The sequence below is a fragment of the Peromyscus maniculatus genome, chromosome 1 (genome assembly GCF_049852395.1).
Source record: "Peromyscus maniculatus bairdii isolate BWxNUB_F1_BW_parent chromosome 1, HU_Pman_BW_mat_3.1, whole genome shotgun sequence".
Taxonomy (NCBI): Eukaryota; Metazoa; Chordata; class Mammalia; order Rodentia; family Cricetidae; genus Peromyscus; species Peromyscus maniculatus.
This window is the reverse complement of record NC_134852.1, coordinates 53,148,196-53,168,893: the sequence shown is the minus strand read 5'-3', so window position 1 is coordinate 53,168,893 and position 20,698 is coordinate 53,148,196. Positions and strand designations below refer to the sequence as shown.

At 51.6% G+C, this 20,698-nt stretch overlaps 1 protein-coding gene, 1 long non-coding RNA gene and 1 other non-coding gene across 7 annotated transcripts in view; 1 reads left to right on the top strand and 2 right to left on the bottom strand.

The window, feature by feature from the left end:
• Sipa1l3 (signal induced proliferation associated 1 like 3) overlaps positions 1–8,244 on the bottom strand; it is a 101,698-nt gene extending 93,454 nt beyond the window's left edge. Inside the window, exon 1 of one of the 2 annotated variants that reach the window (XM_006982004.4) lies at positions 8,161–8,244. The gene's annotated coding sequence lies outside the window, so the exon portion shown is untranslated. The remainder of the gene's footprint in view (positions 1–8,160) is intronic. The other variant, XM_076577974.1, reaches the window with a different exon arrangement.
• Positions 8,245–8,295: 51 nt separating this feature from the next.
• LOC121828766 (uncharacterized) lies at positions 8,296–16,152 on the top strand. 4 transcript variants are annotated; one of them, XR_006071316.2, is made up of 4 exons: positions 8,296–8,538; positions 12,169–12,336; positions 12,472–12,545; positions 15,669–16,152. It is a non-coding gene; the product is annotated as an uncharacterized LOC121828766 (long non-coding RNA). The 4 variants fall into 4 exon arrangements; XR_013053175.1 differs by lacking the exon at positions 15,669–16,152 and adding an exon at positions 13,746–14,486; XR_013053178.1 differs by lacking the exon at positions 12,169–12,336 and having other exon boundaries at positions 15,669–15,701.
• Positions 16,153–20,256: 4,104 nt separating this feature from the next.
• Positions 20,257–20,414, bottom strand: LOC121827037 (U1 spliceosomal RNA). Its single transcript, XR_013048632.1, has one exon. It is a non-coding gene; the product is annotated as a U1 spliceosomal RNA (small nuclear RNA).
• Positions 20,415–20,698: the final 284 nt, after the last annotated feature.

Below are 20,698 nucleotides of genomic sequence, written 5' to 3'. Positions count from 1 at the left end.
CTTGCCAACAGGTGCCTCTGCTCACTGAGTCATCTTACCGGCCCCTCTGTTTTTTTAAACATATTTTATTTTTACTTTCTGCACTCTTGGAGATGGCATCAGTCTCCATGTGTCAGACAAGTGCTCTACCACTGAGATAAACCACCAGCCACCAGGTCATTTCATCCATACACACTTTTCAGTTCCTATCTCTAGGAGAGAGAGAGAGAGAGGGAGAGAGAGAGAGAGAGAGAGAGAGAGAGAGAGAGAGAGAGAGAGAGAGAGAGAGAGAGAGAGAGAGAGAGAGAGAACCACCATGATCTCATTTCATATCCACCAAAGCTCACAAGAATTCTTTATTACCCAGTGATACTGTCTGCCTTAGGTCCTGGTCTCTGTCATCTCAAAGGGTCTTTTGTTGAGTTGGTCTGCTCAAAAGAGGAGCCAAACAAGATCCCCACTCTGCTCTGGCGGATGCTCTTCCTGTCTCACCCACTCCATCAGAGCCAACTTCCTTTGTCCTACTGCAATGCTTGAGGAAGGGCCAGAGTCCTGCCCAGTGTGATGGCCACCTCAGGATCCCTGCCGTTCCATTTAGCGTGTTCCCCCTTCCCTGTATTTCCTACAATCGGATGGACTTGCAGAGGGCAGACTTACCGCCCCCTCTCTCTACAGCCTACTTGATCCCGCCTCCCTGCCAGGAAGGGAAATGCAGACAGAAAACCAGAGCCTCAAAACATTCACGGAGAGAAGCTGCCAAAGTGTTTCCAGTAACTGTGTGATTAACAGACATTCACATCCAATCCTAGTGCTTCCTCGCTGACCTCACCCCCTCCTCCAGGACTCCATATTCCTTCTCAAGGAAACCCAAACTCCTTTTCCTGGCCACAAGCCACCGGATCTACTACTGCAAAAACACCTGCGTGGCCTTCCTCACCTTTCCAGGTGCTTCCAACCTAAGCTGTGCGACAGGTCTGTCGCCCAGTCTGCTTTCTTCCTATTTTTCTTAGCACTTGCCACCAACTGAATCTCCTTTGTATGGTACCTGTTTGCCCACCGCCTCCACCGCCAGGCAGTCAGCTCTAGAGTGGTAAGGCCACCTGTGCTGTTCACAGCTGTGTCCCTTACCCACACTCCTGCCCACGAATCTCTGGCACTATTTGGAGACGGGTCACCGGAGAAGCTGCACACACCCTGGTCCACAGGCCCCGGGGAAAGGGCTCCCATTTCTAACCCTGCCAGCACCACTTCTCTGTCTCTGCCTGGAATGACACTGCTGGGGAGGAAGGGAAGAAAGTGTTCACCACCTGCGGCCGAAGCCGCTGGATACCCCAGCGGTGCTGCCGCTTCTGGCTGGCCGGACTCACTTCATTCAAGACAGCACGGTGTGGGGTGGCGTGAGCACCTGGGTTGGAGTGACCTGTAACTTTTCTGTCCCTTAGACAGTGTTCTACTGCTGTGAAGAGACACCATGAGCATGGCAGCTCTTATAAAAAGAAAGCGTTTCATTTGGGCTGGTTTATAGTTGCAGAGTCCACTGTCATCAAGGCAGGAGCATGGCGGCATGCAGAAAGACATGGTAGCCAAGACATGGTAGCCGGGAGTTCCATCTACATCTGGATCGGGAGGCATCAGGAAGAGAGACACTGAAACTAGCTGGGCAATGGTGGCACACGACTTTAATCCCAGCACTCAGGAGGCAGAGGCAGGTGGATCTCTGTGAGTTCAGGGCCAGCCTGGTCTACAGAGAGAATCCCAGGACAGCCAGGGCTACACAGAGAAACTCTATCTCAAAAAATCAAACTAAACCAACCAACCAAAGCCCAAAGCTCACTCCAACAAAGCCACGCCTACTCCAACAAGGCCATACCTCTTAAATCCCCCTCAAGCAGTATCACTCCATGATGACCAAGCCTTCAAATATATGAGCCTATGGGGGCCATTCTTAGTCAAACCACCATAGTCTCTAAGGCTAGGCGTAGTTACTCTGGTCAAAGACCCCCAGAGTGCTTCCTAATGAGGAGGTGGATGCCCTGGTGTGCTCATGAGTCCTGCAGGGGTGTTTCCTAACATGTTTAGAGATACAGCATCAACTTCAGGGAAAAACAAAGCGGGCACACAGAGCAGGTGACAGGACAGACATCAGTCTCTGAGACGGGGAGAAGTGGAAGAGGGAGGCGAGGCGAGGGATCAAGATGGCCTATTTCCTGTGGTGCCCACGAGGGAGGGGCATAGGAGCATTCCTTGTGACACTTGGGAGACGACACAGGGCCAGAGCCCAGGCAGGAAATGGAAGGCGAAAGGGGTGGGGCCGGGGCGCCCACTGTGAACCACCCAGCAAGGGCCTGGTCCTCCACGTGGGTCCCAGACACCCCATCCGAGGACTGAGACTGTCGGGTCAGCTCAGTTTTCAGAAACAGTCAGCTGTCTAGAAGGGGTTTCCCCAGCCGAAACACAGCAGGGGTGGCGGCGGCAACAGAAACTGCGGCGCGGAAAGAGTTCCAGGGGAATTTCAAGAAACCCCGCGTGCGTCTGAGCCCCCGCTCCTCGGTGCTCAGGAACACACTCCTCCTTTAATTCATGAACGGCTTCCCGCCCGTGTGAGTGGAGATGGGGCATCCCCACTCACACAGAAGGGGCGCAGGCTTCCCTCTGCATGGCCAGCACTGTCCATGTGCCTGTGTTTCCTGCCTATTAGCGAGCCCTTGGCTTCTGACCTGAGCCTTGCAGGCGCTCCACTGCTGAGCCACACCCCAGGCCTGAGTTTTCACCCTCCGCCTTTCTTCTTTTTTAGACAGGCTTCACTAAGTAGCTCAGGCTTGCCTTGAACTTGTGATGCTCCTGCTGTTAATATTCTGACCCGCCCATTAGGGGCCGCCCTGCCAGTCCTGCCGTAGAAACCTTTTCTTAAGAAAAAATTCTGCTCTCTCTCTCCTTCCACACCCCCTTTACCTCTCCTCCCCTTCTTTCTCTCTTCGTCTCTCTATATAATAAACCATATCCATCTGGATTCTGAATGTCCTCCCGTCACCGTCACCCTGCCGGCATGGAGTAGGTCGTCTACCAGCCCACCGTGCATCTGCCCAGCATTGCCAGCATGGTTCCCTGCATGCACAGGATACCCTCAGGGTCCCCGCGTAATAATTCATAACACTTGCCTGAGTATCCTCTGGAGTCCTGGGATTGCAGGGATACTGGGATTATAGGGGTGTACCACCACGTCTGGCTAGTTTTATGTCAACTTGACACAAGCTAGAGTCATTAGAGAGGAGGAAGCCTCAATTGAGAAAATGTCTCCATAAGCTCCGGTTGTAGGGCATTTTCTTACTTAATGATTGATGGGGGAGGGCCCAGCCCCTTGTGGGTGGTGCCATCCCTGGGCTGGTGGTCCTGGATGGGAAGAAAGCAGGCTGAGCAAGTAAGTCATGAGGAGCAAGCCAGTAAGCAGCCCCCCTCCATGACCTCTGCATCAGCTCCTGCCTCCAGGTTCCTGCCCTGCGTGAGTTCCTGGTCTGACTGCTTTTGATAATAAACTGTTAGCTGTGAGCTAAATAAACCCTTTCTCCTCCCCAAGTTGCTTTGGCCATGGTGTTTCATCACAGCAATGGAAACCCTAACTAAGACAGGGGCATTACCGAGAGACTACAATGACTGTCCACGAAGTAAGGGGTAGGCTGAACATGGGTCGAGAAGCTGGGCTGCAGCCTCTGGTGACTGGTGGGTGTCACAAGGCGGACATGTTCTTGTTTGTATCCATTTACGGAGTGACTCTACCATTAAACTGTCAGAGCACAGGGATGCTTCCCAGGATGGCCTGTGCAGAGCTGTGCTCAGTGGAGGGTTGTGTGGCCCAGATACTGCACAGACCAAGATTTCTGGTCCTCTGGGGTCACACGCTGGGGCTGGGTGGACAACTGGCGGCTCAGCTGGAAACCCGCCTTGCTGCGGTATGTACCTGACAGATGGGTTCTCCTGGTGGGATTTGGCTTCCAGTTCTGTGTACATGTTCACTCACACCCTGCTGTCAACACACACAGATGTTCTACAGGCCTGGGGCTCTGCAGTGATCCCCTCCCCAGGCACACAGCTGGATCTCTGTGCTGTTCTGAGCTGAGTGGTGCCCACAGCTTCTGGGGCTTGTTGAGTCATCCATGCTAAAAAACACCCTGGTCTTCCCAAGAGGGGAACCAATTATGAGAGAAGCACGGTGTATGCCTAAAAACCAAATGGTTAGGCTCCAACAGTGGTGTGCCGTGGACCAGCGACTGACAGTGACCCAACCTCACCATGTGAAGTGGGGAAGTTCCTGCTTCTCCATCACCACTGCCCTTCCAGGTTGAACATCTCAAACTTGAAAATCTGAAACATAGGCGCCATGTGGGCAGAGTGACATACACCTTTAATCCTAGCCCTTGAGGGGCAGAGGCAGTGAGGATCTGAAGTTCAAGGACATCCTTAGCTACATAGTGAGTCAAAGTGCATTCTGGGCTACATAAGACCCCCCTTTTATCTATCCTATCTTATCTATCTGTCTGTCTATCTATCTATCTATCTATCTATCTGTCTGTCTGTCTGTCTGTCTGTCTATCTATCTATCTGTCTGTCTAAGTTCAAGCGCCAATATGATGCTACAAAGGGAAAATTCCACTGCTGATGTCTGGTCCCAAGCACTCCGGGCTCCACTTGTACTCCCATCTTCCATGGGATCACATGCCAAGAAGGTAAATGAGGAAGTGTGAGTGGGGGAAAGGCAGGGTATCCCCAGGGTCGGCAAAGGGGTGATGCAAAAGGCAGTCAGCAGGACCCACTGAGTGCTAAGTGACCAGATTCTATCTAAAGGTGGCAATGAAGACCTAACTATTTCTTAACTAGGGGCTAGGGGCGGCGGCTCTAGTCCTGGTGAGAGAAATAGGGCTGTAACATAAGGTGTGTCCTATCCTTTCTCGATGCACAACCCCACACAGTAGGGACATCCACCGTGCCCATTTCAAAAATGGGGCAAGGACAGTGAGATGACCAAGTCACCCAGCTTGGCAGGTAGCACAGTTAGGATTCAAACCATGACGCCTGGCCCCCAACCTTTACCAGTTTGCTCTAAATAAAAGACAAGTGTGCTGTGAGGACATAGGGAGAGGTGGCAATGGCTGAGCAGTTCCAGGTCAGTGGATGTTTGAGCAATACCAGGGTCCATGTTACAGTGCCTGAATCTCATTAGGAAGAGTCGACGCAAACAGTCCATTGCCCACAACAGGGATCCAGGCCTTGACAATGAAAACCTGTTTTGTATTCGGTGCCAAAGAAGCCAGAGGATTCATGTATTTAACTGAAACGGGCAGTGTGTATCTAGAGCTATTACACTCCGCCGGGCCCTAGTAACCTGCCCTGCTTTTAGGAGTGTTTAATAGGCATGCTTCTTTTCCCTTGGGGGAATAGTGAATGGGACTCATATATTGAAATTCTTGGTGTGCATTCTCTTTTATTTTTATACCATGGCATGTCAAGGCAGGTGCATGGGCGTGCACACTGCTGTCAATACAGAAGAGTCACAACAGCCTAATGCGTGTGAGCAGAGGATAGGTTGAGTGAATCTGGATGACCCGGTCCAGGAAGGACAAAGCGCCTGTAGGAAAAGTGAGAGAGAGCAGTGGAGAAGAACTGTGAGATGTCCACGAGCCAGAAGCAGGAGAACGAGAATGCACACTGACTGTGTGCCGACAGCCCGAATGCGTGCTTACAGTATGCTAAGCACACGGCCAGGGCTTTATGCTCCAACTGCTGATGCAACCCTTGCCTTAAAGCTGATGCACCGTGTGTGATGGTGCATGCCTTACTTCAGCACGCATGGGTTGACCAAGAGTTTAAAGCCAGCCTGAGCTACACATGAGACCCTCTTATAAAACAGAACAAACTCTGGAGACTCACTAGTTCCAGTCGGGCAGTCCCTGTATCAGCCTTGATCTCTGGCCATGGTCCCCAAACCATCTGTATCTTTACCCAAAGCAGAGTCCTAAGGCCTGGTGATCCGCTCAGACCCTACCACGCAGAGGCTGAACTCACTCTAAGGCTTACACTGCCACATCTCCGTTGTTTTATTTTGTTCTCTTGTACAGTTGAGTTCATATAGGTTAGAGGCTCGTGTGATCATGTGCTCAGAGAGAGAGGGGAAAAACAGCAGCAAATGAGTCAGCGCCTTGAGAGCTGTGCCGCTAGCTCCTGGAGGTCTCCCCTGCACAGCAGCTGCAGCATCGAGGACTGAAGCGAAGACCACCCAGGCTCCATTCTGACTGCCACCAAACGAGCTAGATCTTGGGCACACAGAAGAGCCTTTCTATGTCTCCAATTCCTATCTTTAAGATGGAGAAGATGATATGGCTTCAGTCTGAGCAAAGTCCTACATCTGTTTATGTCAGGGCTCAGCACACTCATTGCACGGTGACATATACCACTATACCAAGCAAATCAAATGTGGCCTTGTAACGGCTCCTTCTGAATTCTAGGAATAGCAAGCCCCCTTTCCCAGAGCCCAGAGCTTGAGGTGGGGAGGTGGCCGGCCCCTGGAGCACCTGTGGGACCGGATGAGTGAGGGAAGGAGTCACACCTCCCCCAGAGCACATGTGGCCTGAACATCTTGTTCCAATCTGGACACAGTCCCACTCTCTCCAAATGTAACTCTGAAATGCACAATTGGAAAGAGATGCTTCCTGGCCATGAGTTTAGGAATGGCCACCCAGGAGCAACAGCTATGTCCTAGAAAGGGGGAGGTATGATAGAGCCAGGCCTCAAAGGCAGGAGGAAGAGCCTGTAGGGGTGACTACATGTTGGGGGACATGGCCTCTGCTCCAGGCTGCCTGTGGGTGTCTCACTAGCAAGCTCACTGGCAAACTAGAGCACAGGGGTCCGTGGCTGCTGTTCCTCACTGCTGCCCAATGTCTCCACTATCATCATAAGGGGCAACAGTGGGTGCGTGGTTCACACAGGCTATAGCCAGGCTGAGCCCACAGATGAAACACTTAGGGGTCCCCTGTAAGGCTTGCTCCTGTGGCCAGGCTAGGCTCCTGGGCAGAAGATGGCGTCCTATCAGCATGGAGCCTGACTTGCAAGCTAATTCCAGCTAATTGCCACCGAAACCTGCTAAGATCACATCTGTTGGGCCTGGAGATTAAATCAATATTTGACAATCTTGATTAAACACAGCCAGGGAATCCTTGTAAAAGAACAGCTGTTCAAGCCCCATCCTATTCCGGGGGGTGGGGGTGGGGGAGCGCTGGGCTGGAGTCTTCACCTGAGGACGGCTGTGCACTGGGAGGGTAGTGGGGGCAAGCGGAGACCCCAGGAGAGTGATCAGAAAGGGTTCTGTGGGGAGAGAGAGAGAGGGGTGCTAGACGCACCCTAAACTGAGCCTTGTCTCTTAGGTAGCATTCTCCTGCCACAGTGGTCTATCCTAAGTGATCCCTGACCCCTGACTGCCATATTCTTGTCAGAACACAGGAAACCAACCCCGGGGCTCAAGCCTCTATTTACCACCAAGTGGACACTTGGGCAAAATGCACTCAAAATAGGGAAAATATCCAAGATGGACCACAGGATGGGAGAGGAAGAGTGGGTTTTCACTCCTGGGTTTGGCTGACTCCAAGGTCGGCCCTATGACCCCTCGGCAGTACAGCACCTCTTGATAGCGCCAGGTATCACAAGTGGGAGAAGCCACCCCCCCCCCCTCCGGTCTGTGGAGCTGAGGCCCAGCTGCAGCCTGCTCCATCCAGTCCCTGAGTCTTCCCACAGCAAGGCAGTCTCCACCCCCAAACCCCACCAGTCTCTCCCTTTTCAGATTTTGCTTCTCAACAACAAAATTGCCTTTATACCCGCTGATCCTACATGGCACTTCTAGGGGGTGCTTACTATCTCCCCCACTTTAGAGTACAGCCCTGGGGCTCAAAGCAGCAGCCACCCACTGAAGATCACAGAGAGACCAAAGGTACCAGTGGGACTCGAACCTTGGCACATCAAATCCACAGCCATCATAAACAATGTCCACGAATACAGGCCTAATAAATGCCTGCCCCAATCTCTGGTGACTTTGGCAGAAATCCTCAGGCTCTGCTATCAGCCTGCAGGGGGATCAAATTGCAGCCCCACTAAGTATCATAGAGAATGACAGTGTCACCTGTCAGCCTGCTAGCTTACCTAGCAAGAAGGTTCCCAGGAGGCACTTCATACAGTAAATGGTACACCATAGACACCGGTCACACACACACACACACACACACACACACACACACACACACACACACACACACACACACACACCCCTTAGATACACTTATGTCCTCTGGAACTGGGGTTTGTAACGGCTGTAAACTGCCATCAGGGTTCTGGAACTGTACCTGAGTCCAGGTGATCTGAACTGTTAAGCCATCTTTCCAGCCCCACTGGGGATTCAGCTCTTGCAACAGTGAGGCGGACCTGACAATACATTGAAGCGGGGAAGGTGCCAGACATCCAGAGGCCTTCCAGACACTGGCCACTCACTGCTCTACCTCTGGCTCCCAGAATGGTGCTGAGGTAAGGTAGCAAGTCTTCCCCATGGAAGCAGGGAGAGGCTGAAGAGACGGCTGGGGGGTAAAGAAGTGCAGGCTGTGCAAGTGTAAGGGCGAGAGTGTGAACCCCACGATCCACATAAAAGCTAGGCATGGCGGCGTGCACCAGTAACACCAGACAGACCCAGGCAGATCCCAGGAGTCTGTGAGCCAACCAGGCTAGCCTAAAGGGTGAGCTGCAAATCCACGAGGAGCCCTGCCTCACAAAAACGTGCAGAGCGATGGAACCTGAATTTGATCTCTGGCTCCCACAGGCACATGCACCTGTACATACACATACATATTCCAACCCCCAAAGCAGCAACGAAAGCTGCATGCCCACTACTGGTCTGCAGTTTAGGCAATGCTTGTGATCTGGTCTCACCCTTGCTCAGAAACAATCTTTCAAAGGAATTGGTTACTTTGATCAGAGAATAAAGTTAAAAAAATATTAAAAACCAACTGTAAGAATATGGAGTTCAAAAGAATGGCATATTATCTTCTGTATTAAAAAAAGCATGGGACTGGAGAGATGGCTCAGTTATTAAGAGCACTGGCTGCTCTTCCAAAGAACCCAGGTTCAATTCCCAGCACCTACATGGCAGCTCACAACTGTCTGTTGTTGTAGAATATTATTATAAGGTGTGTTACTTGTGTTTATGTTGCATTTGTTTAACTCTGTGAAGCTGTGTTACTGTGCCTGTCTAAAACACATGATGGTCTAAGAAAGAGCGGAATGGCCCATATCGAGGCAGGAGAGAGAAACAGGTGGGGCTGGCAGGCAGAGAGAATATATAGAAGGAGAAATCTGGGAGGAGAGGAGAGATCTAGGAGAAAGAGAAGGAGGAGGACTCCAGGGGCCAGCCACCCAGCTATACAGCAAGCCATGGAGTAGGAGTAAGATTTACAGAAGTAAGAGAACTGGAAAAGCCCAGAGGCAAAAGGTAGATAGGCTAATTTATGAAAAGCTGTCTATCAACAAGCCAAGCGAAGGCCCAGCATTCATAATTACGAATAGCCCTCTGTGTGTAATTTATTTGGGAGCTGGGTGGTGAGCCCCTCAAAAGAGCAAAAACAAACAACTGTCTGTAACTCCAGTCCCAGGGCTTCTGACACCCTCACACACACATGCAGGCAAAACACCAACGCACATGACATAAAAATCAATTAAAAAATAATAGGATTAAAAAAAATGCCGTTTTGTAACCATTTACCTCCCTCCCTTCAATCTAGGTCAACACAGTGGAAAGATCTAGAAAGTTGACAGTGGTTCTGGTGGGTGGGGAGTGTAGGTCTTCAGAATCCTCAACCCTGAAGCTCCCCAATGTGAGTTCCCATCCTGCTACTGGCCAGGATGATGCTTCGGATCAAAGCACTTGGGAAAGCCTCTGCTGTACCAATGTGGGTGGGTTCTTCTTGTTTTTTTGTTTTGTTTTGTTTTGTTTTGTTTTATTAAATGAAATGTCATTAAATGAAATGTCATTAAATGAAATGTCATTAAATGAAATTTAGAGCAGAGTGTGATGGTGCAGACTGTAATCCCAGCACCTGCAAGCTGGAGGCAGCTGGATCAGGAGGTCAAGGACATTGCATTAGTTTGAAGACAGCATGGGCTACATGTTAAGCAAGCATGTAGCCAACTGAGCTACATTTCTAGCTCTAAACAATGTCAAATGTACTTGTCTTAGATATGTAGCTTTTTCTGAGTGGTTCTATCTGAAGATTACACACACACACACACACACACACACACACACACACACACACTCTTTCATACATGTATGTAATGTATACTGATGGTATCACTCTCCTGATATCCTGAAATAGTCCTCATCCCTATTTTTAAAAAAGAATTCACTCAGCTAGGCAGTGGTGGTGCACGCCTTTAGTCCCCGTATTCAGCAGGCAGAGGCAGGCTGATCTCTGTGAGTGCAAGGCCAGCCTGGTCTACAGAGGAGTTCCAGGAAAGCCAGGGCTGCACAGAGAAACCTTGTCTCGAAAACCAAAACCAAAAACTGAACAAAAATTAACCCCCTACTTAGTCCAATTAGTGCTGCCTGAGTTCGCATGGGCGTGGGCTATTCACTACTCTCCCTTCCTTAGTAGCCAATAGCTGCTAGGGGTGGGGCCTTGTTAGACACGTGACTTTTTAAAATGTATTTATTTTTATTTATGTGTACATATGTGTGTGTAAGTGTCTGCATGACTTTATGGGTACAGGAGGTTTCAGATGCCCTGGAACTGGAGTTCCAGGTAGTTGTGAGCAGCCTGGCGTGGGTGCTTGGGACCGAATCTGGATGGGTCTTCTAGACCTTAACCAGTAAGCGCTCTTAACTGCTAAACCATCCCTCCACCCTAATTTTTTCTCAGCCATTAGATATGTCTTTGGAGACCTGAGGATTTGTTCTGTGTCTGCATATGCACCTATTCTGACTGGTGTGTGAGATGTCACATGTGAAACCATGCTAGACAGTCCCCTTGGCCTGTAATTCTTTCTCTCCTTTAGTCGACACACACACACACACATACACACACACACACACACACCCCTGCCACACCACGGGCAGGGTCTGTGTGGACCTGTTGGGGAAAGGACACTTCTGAGGCAGGAGGGGCCAGGAGAGCAGGGCTGTGCCTACAGAGGCAGTCTGAGAGCAACTTATCACAGGTCATCGGGGGACAGAGGAAGGGACCTCCACCCACCTTCAAAAGGGAGGTTGGCTCCTGCTTTCCTGCTCACAGTAAGGATGGGGCACAGACCACAAGGGACGGCAGGAACATGAAGTCTCTGGTAGGGTTACAGTTTCTTCTCAAGCCCATTGGACTGGCTAGCAGATAGTGAGAGCTGCCCCAGGGCAGTGCCGCAGAGACGGGGGTCTCAGGCCAGGTGGGGGTGACAGGCTGCAAGAGGCACAACACACACACACACACACACACACGCACACGCACACGCACACGCACACGCACACGCACACGCACACGCACACGCACACGCACACGTACGCGTGCACGCACGCACACTCTTCTATTCACGAAATGAATAGTCCTTAGATCTTCTTTTTTTTTTTTTTTTTTTGGTTTTTTCGAGACAGGGTTTCTCTGTGTAGCTTTGCGCCTTTCCTGGAACTCACTTGGTAGCCCAGGCTGGCCTCGAACTCACAAAGATCCGCCTGCCTCTGCCTCCCGAGTGCTGGGATTAAAGGCGTGCGCCACCACCGCCCGGCAGATCTTCTTGTGTAATCAATGATAAACCAGAGCTGGGGGTGTGGCTTAACTATTAGCATAGTCCTAGCCTAGCATGCAGCAACCCTGGGCTTGATCCCCAGCACCATATAAACTGGGTATAGTGGTCTCCCCATCCCTGTAATCAGGAGATGGAGACAAGAGGATCAGTAATTCAAGGTCATTCTTTTCTTCAAAAATAAAACTAACCAACTAACCAAGTGACAGTTTTCTACATCAAAGCCAGCCTTAGCCCATTCCAGAGAGGGACATCTATTAAAGTTCTTCCCCTCCAGGATCCCAGCAGACCCCAGGGCAGGCAGTGCCACTCCCACTGCAAATGAGGTGACAGAGGACAGAGTGATGTCATTCATTATATCCCTTCTTAAACCAGCACCTACAAAGTGAGGATGGACTCCGCTAGTGCTGTCCCCTAGGACACCGTGGCTGGTGGGTCCATTCAAACTCACTCTTTTTCATGGAGACAAGTTTGCCAAGGGCTGGGTCAGCAGGATGAAGAACCCAAACAGCAGCTCTGGGGCCTTAATTCTAGTTATCAAAGGTAAACGGGGGGTGGGGTGGGGGGTGAGGGGGGTGGAGAGGTGTCTGGTGGGGGCAGGGGAAGACACCTGTGTCAAAGATTGCTTTCATAATAAAAAGGAGTAGCCTCATCCAGCATTTCCTTTCCACCCTCTAGAATTTGAATGCCCACCAGGAGGTTCAGCAGCCACCTTGAAGGCGTGAGCTGAAGGCACAAGCTGAGAAGGCCAGGTGAGGACTTGAAAGCTGCCTCCCCCCCTCCAGGCGGCGCTGCACTGGTGGCCCAACTTCTTACCCTCACTGTTCTCTTGTTCATGGAGAAAGGTGCAGTCTCGAAACAGTACGCCTACCAGTGTCCTCTGGTTATAAAGAAGGACACTGAAGTTCAGCATGGTCATCTCCAGCCAAGGTTACAATGCCAGTCCGAAATCTTAACCATGGTCCCTTGGTGCCTGGGATCAGGGTCACCAGCACTGGCTCTGAAGAAACTTTCCATTCCTTCTGCTTCTTTGCCAAGTCCTCTCCTTGTCAATACCCCTCCCCAGCCAGAGGCAGGTGCTTTGCAGAATGTGGATACACACACACACACACACACACACACACACTCATGCGCACATAGTACGCACACACCCTACTTCTGGTACCAATTTGACTTAGTTAGCGTTTTTTTATGGCTGTAATGAAACCATAACTAAAAAGCAAGTTGGGGAGGTAAGGGTTTATTAGGCTCACACTTCAGCATTACTGAAGGAAGTCAGGGCAGGAACTCACACAGGGCAGGAACCTGGAGGCAGGAGCTGATGCAGAGGCCATGGAGGGGAGCTACTCATTGGCTTGCTTCCTTATGATATGACTTGCTCAATCCACCTTCTTACAGAATCCAGGACCACCAGCCCAGGGATGGCACCACCCACCATGGGCTGGGCCCTCCCCTCAAGATGACTAATTGAGAAAATGCCTTACAGCTGGGTCTCGTGGAGGGATTTCCACGGAGGCATTTCCTGATCTGAGGCCCCTTCTTCTTTGATGACAGTAGCTTGTGTCAAGTTGACAGACAAAACCAGCCAGTACAACTGACCCCTTGTCAACTTGACACACAAATGCATCACTGTTAAATCCTTCCTTTCTTATTTATCCCCAAGATCTCACATTAAAAAAGCATAAATAATTTTAAAAGTCCTACAGTCTTTACGAATTCAAACACATTAAAATTTCAGTCTCTTTAAAATAGCTAATCTCTCTCTAAAAAAAAAAAAAATCCCAAATCTCTTTTAAAAGTATAAGTCTTTCAGCTGTGCGCTCCTTTAAAAATCAAAATTAAATACCTTCTTCATGAGGGAAGAACCAGGGCACTGTCATAATCTGAACCCAAGCAAAACCAAACTCCAACAGTGTAAATCACTTCATGTCCAATTATCTGTGATTCTCTAGACCCCTGCAAAGAGCGATGATCACTTCTCCAGCTCTGCCCTCTGCAGCACACACAGACGTCTTCTTTGCCACTGAAGGGATGATGTGCTGACAAGGTGAGGGCAAGAAGGCAAAGAAGGAATATGCCCCGCTGCGAATGCGCATGCACACATGCACTCATGCACACATGCACTCGTGCACGTGACACATGGAGCCACCAGCCTTGGTGTCCTGGGAGATACAGACACTGAAGTGAGGAGTGTGGGCTGGAGCAGTCTCGTGGGCAGGAGCCTGGGTAGAAGGAGAACCAACACCCGCTACCCACTTGTCCATGACCCGAGGCAGGCAGTGACCCTGAATCAAGCCTCACAGATTTATAGGGACACAGGCAGGTGGGCACTCCCTGAAGCACTTTTTGCTGTGGTGTGAATCGGTACAACTTAGGACCTCACACTAGAGGACTAGCCATGTGAGGTGTGGCAGGGAGCGCCAGGTGGCTTTGGGCCATCACTGCTGGTACATACCTATGTAGCTAGCTCTCAAACACACGCTGTTGGGTGAAAACCATGGAAATCAGAAACACACATCCAAGGCCCGTTCTGGAAGCCGATGCTTGTTTGTTTGTTTGTTTGTAGACAGGGTCTCTCTACATAGCCCAGGCTGTCCTTACTCTGTAGACCAGGCTGGCCTCGAACTCAGATCTGCCTGCCTTTGTCTCCCGAGTGCTGGGATTAAAGGTGTTCACCACTTCCCTTGAAGGATGATCCCTTACTGAATATATTCTGTGAGGATAGGTCTAGAGCCACAGCCATACCATAGACACTTTGAAAAGAGGTAGTAGTAGCTAGAGGGGTAGAGAAACAAGGAAGGAAATATCCACTGACAGAAGGAGGGAGTCATTTTTTCCTAGCAGCAGACAAGCTGTGTGGCAGTAGCCTCTGCCTCTCTTCCTGTGGGGATGTGAGGGTGAAGGAGGCATGCAGGAGGAGCGGGACACACAGCACAGCACTTCTTCAAAGAAAAACCACACTGCTTTGTTCTTAAAAGCCACCAAATCTGTTGGTCCTGATGTGATCTGTGAGTGTGTGCGCTCCAGTCAGGAACTGAGCAGAGGCCTCGCCACCCTGTGGTGGGCACTGAGGTGCCGGCCCAATTCCCACTTCCCAGCTCTGGGAACGGGGATTCTAATTGGTCAAAGGCAACAGGATGAGTTGTTTCTCTCTGATCTGACTGGCCAACTGGCAGGGACACATGACCTAAGCTGGACCAATTGCAGCCAGAAAGGATGTATAACTCAAGAGGGAAAGGTCTTTTAATGTGCTTTCTCTCAGTGCCTACAGACAAGAAAGCACGTGGCTCTAGATGTCACTGGAAGCCATTCTGGGACCTAGGGACATGAGGAGGAAGCCAAGATTGAGGACTGGTATCTGTGACACACATGTTGAGCTGCTGATTACATCCAGTCTGATGTCACCCACCTCTGGACTTCTAGAATATATGAAAGGGCTTTCCTGTTTGGCCAGATGGTGCCAGTGTGCTAGCTATTTGCAAGCACAAGAATCTTGATGGAGATGTGCATGCTAGCCAGCTGTCTTTGCTTTGTTTTTTTAAGACAGGGTCTTGCTATATAGCCTAGGTTGTTGGGCTTGAACTTGTGATCCTGCTGCCTCAGCCTCCTGAGCACTGGGATTACCATGTGTCACTACACCTGGTCAGCCAGTTACTTTTTGAGTATTAAAGAAAAATCTCTACAAGAGGTAAACGGGCAGCAGCAGTAGGAACAGGAAGGCCAATCTATCCCTGTGTAGAGAGATGATCTGCGGTTCTCAAGGGGTGTGTCCCCCACGCAGAGGGCACAGAACAGTCCTCGGTGGTGTCCCGTGTATGCAGGGCTCAGGGAAACACCAGCAGTGGCTCACTGCATTCTCCCCATCTTCACAACAGCTGCAGCGCTAGCTACAGTAGGTTCCCGTGTCCCCAGCTGCTGGGCTGAGGATGAGAGACAGCCCTGAAGCCGGCTGGCTCCTCCAGCAGCTGCTCTGTTCCTGCATCAAAGGTCGGACTTTAGGATCTGGGCCACTGCTGTGAGCTCTGAGAAGGCACATGGCCCGAGGACCTCAGCGCGTGGACCTCCCAAGCCTCCGAACATCCCATCGCCCCGTCAGGGAGAAGAGTGGAAAACAAAGGGATGCTCTCTCTGAACCCAGCCTGCCCTGGGTCTAATCGCTGTGCTATCTAAGCAGCTGGGTGCCTGGACCTGAAAAGCAATGACACACACAGCTTGTCACGTGGATTTGGAAAGCACTTGGCAGAGAGTGCCAGGCACACGGCCTCCTCATCACTATTGTTATCCGACAGTGTGTAGCTATGTATTTCACCACTGAAATACAGTCCCATGCAGTAAAATGCACCTGTTTTAAGAATACAACTGATGGTTTGTGTGGGGGTTGGTTTTCTTTTTCTTTTCTCTTGTTTTTTCAAACAGGGTCTCAGACGTTGGCCTGGAGCTTCCTAGGAAGCTGAGGATAATCTTGAACTTCTGATTCTCCTGTCTTGGCCTCTGAAGTGCTGGGATCACAGGTGTGAGCCACCATATCCAGTATATTAGCTACTTCTCTATCCTGTGATAAAACACCAAGGCAACTTACAGAAGGGAGGGTTCATTTGGTCTTATGGTTCCAGAGGGGCAGAGGCCATCACTATCATCGTGCGGAAGTGTGAGCAAGCACCAGACATGGCAGCAGGAAGAGCCGAGAGCTACTCCAAATGACATCCCTAGTGACTTACTTCTCCAGCAAAGCTGTACCTCCTAAGGCCTTCCCAAACAGTGCCACTAACTGGGGGCCAACCATTCAAATGCCAGAGTCTGGGGGGGGGGTACTCAAGCCACCAGAGCCAGTGACAGAATTCTGACACGTCTACAACTGTCCAGCTCCAGATGACCCATACTGAGTAAATTCCACCCCCACCCCACCTCAAACAAGCTCCTCTTCCTTGCCCTGCTTCTCAGGAAAGGGTCTCACGGGCACTCCTGTGTTTGGGGCCTTGTGGAGGCCCAGGGGTGAAGATAAACCTGTTTCCACAGGCTGACATGGAGCCAGGGCAGCGAGCGTGCGTGTGACACGAGGGTGCACGGGTGTCACAGGGAGTGTGTGTGTGGAGACACGAGGGTGCACGGGTGTCACAGCGAGCGTGTGTGTGGAGACACGAGGGTGCACGGGTGTCACAGCGAGCGTGTGTGTGGAGACACGAGGGTGCACGGGTGTCACAGCGAGCGTGTGTGTGGAGACACGAGGGTGCACGGGTGTCACAGTGAGTGTGTGTGGAGACACGAGGGTGCACGGGTGTCACAGCGAGCGTGTGTGTGTGACACGAGGGTGCACGGGTGTCACAGTGAGTGTGTGTGGAGACACGAGGGTGCACGGGTGTCACAGCGAGCGTGTGTGTGGAGACACGAGGGTGCATGGGTGTCACAGCGAGCGTGTGTGTGGCACGAGGGTGCACGGGTGTCACAGTGAGTGTGTGTGTGGAGACACGAGGGTGCACGGGTGTCACAGTGAGTGTGTGTGTGACACGAGGGTGCACGGGTGTCACAGTGAGTGTGTGTGTGACACGAGGGTGCACGTGTGTCACAGCGAGCGTGTGGAGACACGAGGGTGCATGGGGGTCACAGCGAGCGTGCGTGTGGAGACACGAGGGTGCACGGGTGTCACAGTGAGCGTGTGTGTGTGACACGAGGGTGCACGGGTGTCACAGCGAGCGTGTGTGTGTGGAGACACGAGGGTGCACGGGTGTCACAGTGAGCGTGTGTGTGACACGAGGGTGCACGGTGTCACAGCGAGCGAGCGTGTGTGTGTGTGTGTGTGTGTGTGTGTGTGTGTGTGTGGCCAGAGGACGACGCTCCGCTTGGCTCTCTCCTTCCGTCTGTCTGTGGGTTCCAGAGACTGAAGCTGGGTGACCAGGTCGTTACACACTAAGCTATCTGCCAGCCCATTATTCAGGTTTGTCTACGTATGTGCATATATACACGTGTGTGCGTGTGTGCGTGTGTGTGTTACAAGTTCATCACGTGCATGCTTGTGTATTCACCACCATCATGATAGGAGCAGGGAGGGTGTATGGCTGAGCAGTAAAACATCTGCCTTGAGTGAGCCCCTGGTTTCACCCCTGTCCTGGCCACGGTCAGTCACATCTATGTCTGTAAGTATTCCATTTAGGATGTTTGTGTGTGTCTCACTCCACTCCACAGGAAGACTGGCTTTTCTCACTCAGCATTATCTCCCTTGAGTCTCCACGGCTGGCTCTCCCTCCAGCCTGCCCCATCTCAACAGCTCGCTGAGGATTATGCCACAGCGCGGACACTCCACGGGTTTGTTTACCTGGACACCTGGGCTGTTTCCAGACTTGGCAAGAAGTAGAGGTGGTTTTTTTTTTTTTTTTTTTTTTGTGTGTGTGTGTGTGTGTGTGTGTGTGTGTGTGTGTGTGTGTGTGTGTGAACAATGGTAGGCAGATTTCTGTGTGAACACAAGTCTTACTTCTCTGGGCTAAGTGCCCAAGGGTGCAACGGGCTGGGTCATACGACAGCTGTGTTTAGTTTTTATGAAACTGTCCGTGTGTTTTCTGGATGGACCTAACTTTCCGTCCCCCCAGCACCGTCTGAGGGACCCCACTCCCCACACTCTTCACTGCGGACTCTGTTTCACTTCCTCAGCAAAGGTCTTCTGTGGGGTTACTGTGCATCAGGTACTATCCCAAAGCTGGGGATGTAGCAAGGACACAGAATGTGACTGAGCTGTAGTGGCATCCAGGAGGATTAGGAGGCCAGCCTCTGCTACCCGATGAGAGCCACCTCAGCACACAGAAGACAGGACTTAGCGGCCGACTGGCAGAGCAGGCACTACACCACCGCTGAGCGGTTGTGGTGAGGTGGTGAGGGCCGGAAGGAAACAGACAGACAGACGGACGGCATAATAAAGAGAGGCTGAGCACTCTGGTTACAGAGCCAGGCAGGCTGGTCCCAATCCTGACTCCGTTTACATCTATAGTGCATGCATGGCTCAGGCAGGGGGCCTGACTTACCTGCATCTCAACTCCCCATCTGTAAAACCAGATCGTAAGGCTGTCTCAATAGCAGTAAAAAGAGGGCTGGGGTGCGGCTCAGCAGAAGAGCGCTTGTCTAGAATCACTAGTGAGGGGCTGGGGTGTGGCTCAGTGGTAGAGCCCCTGCCTAGAATCCTCCAGTGAGGGGCTGGGGTGTGGCTCAGTGGTGGAGCCCCTGCCTAGAATCCCCCAGTGAGGGGCTGGGGTGTGGCTCAGTGGTCGAGCCCCTGCCTAGAATCCCCCAGTGAGGGGCTGGGGTGCGGCTCAGCAGAAGAGCGCGTGCTCAGGTCCAATGCCAAGTACCATGATAATATGAAAACCACCTTCACCGGTGCCGGGGACCAAGTGGTGGTCATGGCATACTGGCAGCAAAGACAGGCCTGATGGAGACCTCCTGTATACAGTCTCTGCCAGCATCTCGGTCACGAAGGCAGTGTTACTAACAAGTCACATAGCTGTGAGGGCCTCCAAGACGTATACAGCAGCCCTCATGTTCTGAAGGGACACCCGGTCTGCTGAGGACTGACTGCTGGAGGCCGGGCAGAGGAAGGGAAGCGACACTGCTCACTTACCCAGCAGTAGTGGCTACGGGGCAAACTGAGGGAGCTGGGACTTTCCACACCCTGGGGATCTGACGCCATTCCCAGGTGGGCTGAAGAGTAACACAGCACCTGCCCCACCTCTCTGGGCCCACAAAGAAACCACATTCGGGAGTAAAGGGGATGTGGGAACCCCTGCTGGCCTGCCTACCTCTCCACAAGCCTGGCCCAGAAGAGGGAACTAAGGGAGGCACTTGGTCTACAGCCTATGAAGGGAACAGGGAGAAGGAGCAGGCAGCTCAGGGCCTGCAGAGAATGAGGGCACCTACATGGAGAGGGGAGGGGCCTTGGCTCTGAGAGGGCAGATTCATGAGTCATGGCAGCCCAAGACTTTTCCGAGGAAAGTCAGAGCTGCAGTGACCTGCTTTGTGGGCCTCCCATGGCCTAGAGTGATCGACAAGCTGCTGCTTTCCTAGGAGCAAATCTAGAACCAGGGCACCCTCTCCTCTGCAGGAAAGGACTTTCAATCCTGCAGTGGGCAGCCGGGTGGAGGGGAGGGTGGAGCCTCTGACCAGGAGTCTGGTTTTCCTGGTGGAGGAGGGTACCTGGATGGCAAAGTCTTAGATGGCTGCTTCTTTCCTTGCAGCCCCACCATGCGACTATAGTCCCAGACCATGGAAGGTGAAGCAAGAGGTCAGCCTGGACTACACAGCAGGACTCTATCTCAAAGAAAACAAACCTAACCAAAAATCCGTCCACAACAGCCAGGGCAATGGGAAGACACAGGGCCCACTCTGGTCAGCCCTGTCGTCTTCCCTCACAATGCTGAAGTGATGTCAGCTTCTCAGATACACCCAGCACCTTCCTACCTCAGGCCTCTGTTTTGGTTTATCTAGAGAAGAGTTCAAGTGCAATGCCCCACAAATTATGCAGCTGAGTTTCCCACATTTGGGGAAACTGCAGGAGCCAGCACACCTGGAGTGCACTGGATGAGCCTTGCTCTGAAAAAACCACCTTGGTGATCATGGTATCTCTCCTGCCAGGTAAGTAATGGAGATATTCTGTCTCCCACAAACAACCAGCACCCTAGTCTGCCACTGCATGGTTCCTATCTACTTTCAAGTTGAAGATTGATGGTTGCTGCTTCAGAAAAGCCTCCTGAGACCATCTTGTCCCCACCCCATTCTAGAAGAGGACTCCCTCTTTCTGTTCTCTCTCTAGATGTCCATATTCCATCTTTCTGGTTAATTAGCCCAGCTAAGGCACATGGCTATCTGCAAGACTGCTTACCCAGATGGTGGGGGTTATGAGGTCAGACTCTTGGAAATGCAGCAT